The sequence below is a fragment of the Arachis ipaensis genome, chromosome B5 (genome assembly GCF_059453495.1).
Source record: "Arachis ipaensis isolate K30076 ecotype BB chromosome B5, ASM5945349v1, whole genome shotgun sequence".
NCBI classification, from domain to species: Eukaryota; Viridiplantae; Streptophyta; class Magnoliopsida; order Fabales; family Fabaceae; genus Arachis; species Arachis ipaensis.
In genome coordinates, this window is record NC_142440.1 from 99,358,012 (window position 1) to 99,365,840 (window position 7,829).

The following is a 7,829-nucleotide window of genomic DNA, read 5'->3' on the forward strand; positions in this document are numbered from 1 at the left end:
TCACCATCTCTCTGCCTGAAGGTCTGAACATCCACCCTTAGCTTAGTCAACTTCTGTAGTGAGAAGAATTTGGACAAAAATCCATGGACAACCTTATCCCAAGTGTCCATACTCTCCTTGGGTTAAGAATCAAGCCACTGCTTTGCTCTATCCCTCACAGCAAATGGAAAGAGCATGAGCTTGTAGACCTCATGATTCACTCCATTTATTTTTATAGTGTCACAAATTTGCAGGAAGTTAGAGATGAATTAGTTTGGATCTTCTTGTGGGAGTCCATGATACTGACAGTTTTGCTGCACCAGAGTGACTAACTGAGGCTTTAGCTCAAAGTTGTTTACAGCTATAAGAGGCACCACAATACTGTTTCCATAGAAATTTGGATTGGGAGCAGTGTATGAGCTAAGCACCCTTCTAGGTTGTTCATTCTCATTCTGATTGCCTGTATTAGCATTAACAATATGATTGGGATCCATAGTGGACTCTGCAGCTTCCTTTTCAAAAGTCTCACTGAGATTTTCACTAGCCTTGTAAAGTCTAGCTTGTTGCAAGCGCCGCCTCAAAGTCCTTTCAGGTTCAGGATCAAAATCAAGAAAGGGCTCTTTATCCCTATTCCTGCTCATAAAAAAATAGAAAACAAACAAAAGTGGAAATCTCTACGTCAGAGTGCAGAGAATTCCCAATGAGGTAACATGTGTAAAACAAATAAAATAAAACAACTAAATAATTAAACAAGTAAAATTTTGAAAATTATGAGCAAAATGGGAATTAAAATTTCAAAATTTATAAAAAAATAAATAGAAAAATTAAAATAAAAATAACTAGGTGACATCAAACTTAATTTCAGAAATTAAGAAAAAATAAATAATTGACACAAAATTCGAAAATTAAAGCTGAAAAGCAATTAAAACTAATAAAATAGAAAATTAAAAATAAAAGTAAAAATAATGCAAGGAACAAACGAAACTAAAATGAAGAAAATAAAAAAAACTATAAAATTAAAAGACAAATAAAACAACAGGATAACTAAATAATTTTAATAACTAATAACAAAAATGAAAATTAAAAAGGAAAGTAAAAGAAACGAATATAGGGGCTGGGTGAACGAAAAGCAAGAAAAAAAATAAAGGAAAAAAATGAAAAATAAAAATTAATAATATAAAAATAAAACTAATTAGAAGAAAAATTATCTAATTTAAGTAATCAAACAATGAGTAGTTGTTAATCACAATCAATCCCCGGCAATGGCGCCAAAAATTTAGTGCGTAATTTATAACGCACAAACTAACTGGCAAGTGCACCGGGTCGTACCAAGTAGTACCTCAAGTGAATGAGGATCGATCCCACGAGGATTGATAGACTAAGCAATAATGATTGCGTGATTTACTTAGTTAGACAAGCAGAAAAGAGAGTTTGGGTCTCAATTGCATTAAACAGTAAATTCAAAAAAATCAGAAAGCAAGCAGTAAACGGGTTGTGAAATATATAAGTAAAACAGTTAAGGTGTTAGAGATATTTATTTTCCGGAGTAACTTTTCTTACCAACTATTTTAATCATGCAAGATTCAATTCATGGCAAACTATATGTGACTAAACCCTAATTCTTTAGACCTTCTTAGTCTCCTCTAACCTTCATCAACCGCCAATTCCTTGGTCACTTGACTCCGATTAGAGGGTTAAGTTCAATTCTAGTTTATGTGCTACAGAAACCCTAATTATCCAAATATAAGAGGATTATATGTCACGTATCCCGTTAAGTCCAGATAATTAGCAATTTAGGATAATTTGTTTTCAAGCTGTTGTTCATGCAAAGAGCTTTTCCAAGGTTTACAAGAACTCAATTAGAATAAGGGTCATATTTCCGTTCCACCCAGATTCATAAGATGAAGAACGAAAACATTTCTTGAATTTAAAATCAATACATGAATTAAAATACAAAAGTAACAGTATTTATCCATAGAATAAAAAGATGCTCCTAACCTTAATAGTGGAGGTTTAGTTGCTCAAGGATTCTGAAAAACTATAAATTGCAGAATGAGGTAAGAGAGAAGAGAAGAGCTCGAATGGCTGATTCTTTACCCTTTTATATCTAATCCTAATTAATGTAAAATATATTTTCTAAAACTAAATAATATCTTTTCCTATTGTGAAATAAAATAAAAGTTTAATCAAAATTAATAAAAGATTGCGTGCTGGCTTCTTGGAGAATTGGGGACCACCTCAAATTGCTGAACCTGGCGCCTAACTTCAAGAATTTGAAGTTAGGCATGGCCTAGGCAGCTTGCAAATGGGGCGCATTGTGATCCTGGCACCTAACTTGGGAAATTCCATGTTAGGCACCATCTTGGCCATACAGAATGCCAAGAAAGGTTATACTATTATATATCGTTGGAATTGGAAGTTAGCTTTCTGATGCCACTAGAACCGTGTCAATTGGATATCTGTAGCTCAAGTTATTCTTGTTAGAGTGTAAGGAGGTCCGGGTTAACAGCATCATTCGGTTTCTTCCTTTTCTGCTACACAACTTGTCAAATCCATCCGAATGCTACCTGAAATAAACAAATGCACACAAATCAAAGTAGTATTCATAGTGGCTAAAAGGTATTTAAATTTTGATCAAACTTAACAATTCAAATGCAAATTCACTTGGAAAAGATAGGATAGATGCTCACGTATCAATCACTAATCACGATATATCAAAGACTTTCAGTAGTTCAAACCTACAACCCTAAATCCACTAAAACTAGAATCAATAATCAAGAATCAATAATCACGAATTATCAAACATTTTTAGCATATAAAAGACTTAAAGTAGTTCTTACGTTGGGGTAGTCGGAGTAGAGGGAGAAGATCCAGAATTTTCAAGGGTACTGGCAAAATCCCTCCCTCTACCATGACCACAAACATGACCACAACCACTAGGCTCATCCGCAACACCTCTACATGTCGTCATGTCTACAAAGAGCATACTAATTAAAAATGTGATAAATATATTCACAACATCAATCAAAATTCTTATCAAAATAAACTACGTTAAACTTAGTTAAAGAAATACATTATCTGTCGAAATCAAATAAAACAAAAGAGGTAACTGCACATTCCAAACTTCACAAACATTCAACAATATATATTACATGTATAATTTTGTCCATATGCAAAAAAAAAGTCATCCATAAGTCATTTAAAATAATTTCATATTTGATTTTTATTAATTTACTATCATTTTCACTCTTAACACATATTGAAAATTAATGTGACTTATTATTGTAGTCTTTAATCAAAACCAAACAAAGAGAACAAATTAATAATACTCAACACAAATCAACAATAATAAGAAATTTAGAGCAATAAATCAACCTTATAAATCATAATAACAAGTTTAGAGCGAATCAACAATAATCAAAACATGTTTTCATTAGAATCAGAATAAATCAGAACTAAATAAGGAACACAAATCAGAACATGTTCTAATTAGAATTAAAACTAAACAAGTTTAGTACCCTAAGTTTAGAATTTTAAAAAACCCTAAGTTCAAAACAAGTTCAGTATCCTAAGTTTAGAACTAAATAATCAATAACAATCATAAGTCTCAGAAAAACAAATAAATATTATAAATTATATCAACAAATCAGAATTTCAAAAAACCCTAAGTTTAGAAGCATTACCAGAGGAAAAGCACTAGAGCTAAGAAGAAAAAGTGGCATAGATAGTAGCGACATAAGCAGTAGTGATTGATGAGCGGATAATTTATACGCTTTTTGGCATTGTTTTTACATAGTTTTCAGTATGATTTAGTTAGTTTTTAATATATTTTTATTAGTTTTTAAATAAAAATCACATTTCTGGACTTTACTATGAGTTTGTGTGTTTTTCTGTGATTTCAGGTAATTTCTGGCTGAAATTGAGGGACTTGAGCAAAAAATCAGATTCAGAGGTTGAAGAAGGACTGCAGATGCTGTTGGATTCTGATCTCCCTGCACTCAAAGTGGATTTTCTGGAGCTACAGAACTCCAAATGGCGTGCTCTCAATTGTGTTAGAAAGTGGACATCCAGAGCTTTCCAGCAATATATAATAGTTCATACTTTCCCCGAGTTTAGACGACGCAAACTGGTGTTCAACGCCAGTTCCATGTTGCATTCTGGAGTTAAACGCCAGAAACAGGTTGCAAAGTGGAGTTAAACGCCAGAATCAGGTTACAAAGTGGCGTTCAACTCCAAGAGAAGCCTCTACACGTGTAAAGCTCAATGCTCAGCCCAAGCACACACCAAGGGGTTCCCGGAAGTGGATTTCTGCATCATTTACTCATTTCTGTATACCCTAATAACTAGTTTAGTATAAATAGGACTTTTTACTATTGTATTTTATCATCTTTGGATTATCTTTTGATCCTTTGATCATGTTTAGGGGGCTGGCCTCTCGGCCATGCCTAGACCTTGTTCTTATGTATTTTCAACGGTAGAGTTTCTACACACCATAGATTAAGGTGTGGAGCTCTGCTATTCCTCGAGTATTAATGCAAAGTACTATTGTTTTTCTATTCAATTCAAGCTTATTCCTATTCTAAGATATTCATTCGTACCCAAGAACATGATGAATGTGATGATTATGTGACGCTCATCACCATTCTCACTTATGAACACGTGCCTGACAACCACTTCCGTTCTACATGAAGATGAGATAGAATGAGTATTTCTTAGATATCTAATACAGGGGACCGAGTCCGAGATATTAGAGTCTTCATGGTATAAGTTAGAACCCATGGACGGCCATTCCTGAGATCCAGAAAGTCTAAACTTTGTCTGTGGTATTCCGAGTAGGATCCGGGAAGGGATGGCTATGACGAGCTTCAAACTCGTGAGTGCTGGGCGTAGTGACAGACGCAAAAGTATAGTAAATCCTATTCCAGTATGATCGAGAACCGACAAATGATTAGCCATGCAGTGACAGCGCATTAGACCATTTTAACAGAGTGGACGGGATGTAGCCATTGACAACGGTGATGCCCAACATACAGCTTGCCATGGAAAGGAGTAGGAATGATTGGATGAAGACAGCAGGAAATCAGAGGTTCAGGAGGAACGAAAGCATCTCTATACGCTTATCTAAAATTCTCACCATTGAATTACATAAGTATCTCTATCCTAGTTTATATTTTAATTATGTTTTAATTATCAATTCCCTATAACCATTTGAATCCGCCTGACTGAGATTTACAAGGTGACCATAGCTTGCTTCAAGCCGACAATCTCCGTGGGATCGACCCTTACTCACGTAAGGTTTATTACTTGGATGACCCAGTGCACTTGCTGGTTAGTTGTGCGAAGTTGTGACAAAGTGTAATTAACGTTTGAGAGCACCAAGTCTTTGGCGCCATTGTTGATGATCACAATTTCGTGCACCAAGTTTATGGCGTCGTTGTCGGGTATTGTTTGAGTTTGGACAACTGACGGTTCATCTTGTTGCTCAGATTAGGTAATTTTATTTTAATTTTAACTCTTTGTTTTTATTTATTTTCGAAAAAATTTAAAAAAAAATTAATAAAATCATAAAAACCAAAAATATTTGATGTTTCTTGTTTGAGTCTTGTGTCAATTTGTAAGTTTGGTGTCAATTGCATCTTTTTAATTTTTCTTAAAATTTTCGAAAATTCATGCATGTGTTCATAATCTTCAAGTTGTTCTTGATGATTTTCTATGTTTGATCTTTAATTTTTCTTGTTTTGTGTCTTTTCTTATTTTTCATATGCATTTTCAACTTGTTAGTGTCTAAAGTTTGAAAATTTCTAAGTTTGGTGTCTTGCATGTTTTTCTTTTCTTAAAAATTTTCAAAAATAAGTCTTGATGTTCATCTTGATCTTCAAAGTGTTCTTGGTGTTCATCTTGACATTCAAAGTGTTCTTGCATGCATTAGTTGTTTTGATTCATAATTTCTATGTTTTGTGTCAATTTTGTGTTTTTCTCTCTCATCATTAAAAATTCAAAAATAAAAAATATATCTTTCCCTTTTTCACTCATAATTTTCGAAAATTTGATTTGATTTAGTCAAAACTTTTTAAAATTTAGTTGTTTCTTATGAGTTTAATCAAATTTTCAATTTAAAAATTCTATCTTTTTCAAATCTTTTTCAAAAATAAAATCTTTTTCATTTTTTCTTTCATAATTTTCGAAAATTTCAAATTAATTTTCAAAAATCTTTTTCTTATTTTATTTCATAATTTTAAAATCTTTATTAACAATTAATGTGATTGATTCAAAAATCCTAAAGTTTGTTACTTGCCTATTAAGAAAGGTTCAATCTTTAAATTTTAACTCCTATCTTTTTGTTTCTTGTTAGTCAAGTAATCAACTTTAATTTTCAAAATCAAATCTTTTTAAATCTCTTTTTCAAATCTTTTTCAAATTAAATTTCAATCACATATTTTTCAAAATTAATTTCAAAATCTTTTCTAACTTCTTATCTTTTCAAAATTTGAGTTTCAAATCTTTTTCAATTAACTACTTAACTTTTTGTTTGATTTTAAAAGTTTACTATTTCAATCATATCTTTTTCAAAACTACCTAACTAACTCTCTCTTTCTAATTTTCGAAAATCCCTTCCCTCTTTTTCAAAATTCCTTTTTAATTAACTAATTGTTTTAAACTTTAATTTAATTTAATTTCATTTTTCTTTTTAATTTTCAAATTATAACTTTGATTTTAAATTAAAAACAAATTTTTTTTATTTTATTTTATTTAATTTTCAAATTCTCTCATCTCTCATCTCCTTCTATTTAATTATTCATCTACTAACACTTCTCTTCCACCCAAAATTCGAACAACATCTTCCTCTCTGTATTCGAGTTTTTCTCTTCCCCTTCTTTTATTCTTTTCTTCTACTCACATAAAGGAACCTCTTTACTGTGGCAAAGAGGATCCCTATTATTTTCTGTTTTCTTCTTTTTCATATGAGCAGGAACAAGGATAAGAACATTCTTGTTGAAGCTGATCCTGAACCTGAAAGGACTCTAAAGAGGAAGCTAAGGGAAGCTAAAGCACAACTCTCTGGAGAAAATCTGATAGAAATTTTTGAAAAAGAAGGAGACATGGCCGAAAATAATAACAATGCAAGGAAGATGCTTGGTGACTTTATTGCACCAAATTCCAATTTACATGGAAGAAGCATCTCAATCCCTGCCATTGGAGCAAACAATTTTGAGCTTAAACCTCAATTAGTTTCTCTGATGCAACAGAATTGCAAGTTTCATGGACTTCCATCAGAAGATTCTTTTCAGTTCTTAATTGAATTCTTGCAAATCTGTGATACTATTAAGACCAATGGGGTTGATCCCGAGGTCTACAGGCTTATGCTTTTCCCGTTTACTGTAAGAGACAGAGCTAGAATATGGTTGGACTCTCAACCTAAAGATAGCCTGAACTCTTGGGATAAGCTGGTCACGGCTTTCTTAGCCAAGTTCTTTCCTCCTCAAAAGCTTAGTAAGCTTAGAGTGGATGTTCAAACCTTCAAACAGAAAGAAGGTGAATCCCTCTATGAAGCTTGGGAGAGATACAAGGAACTGACCAAAAAGTGTCCTTCTGACATGCTTTCAGAATGGACCATCCTGGATATATTCTATGATGGTCTGTCTGAGCTATCAAAGATGTCACTGGACCATTCTGCAGGTGGATCCATTCACCTAAAGAAAACGCCTGCAGAAGCTCAGGAACTCATTGACATGGTTGCAAATAACCAGTTCATGTACACTTCTGAAAGGAATCCTGTGAGTAATGGGACGCCTCAGAGGAAGGGAGTTCTTGAAATTAATACTCTGAATGCAATATTGGCTCAGAATAAA

General features: G+C 32.9%; 1 non-coding gene across 1 annotated transcript; it reads right to left on the reverse strand.

Annotated features, from left to right (window-relative positions):
- Positions 1-7,472: 7,472 nt before the first annotated feature.
- LOC148565129 (small nucleolar RNA R71) lies at positions 7,473-7,580 on the reverse strand. Its single transcript, XR_015884580.1, has one exon. It is a non-coding gene; the product is annotated as a small nucleolar RNA R71 (small nucleolar RNA).
- Between the last annotated feature and the right edge of the window lie 249 nt (positions 7,581-7,829).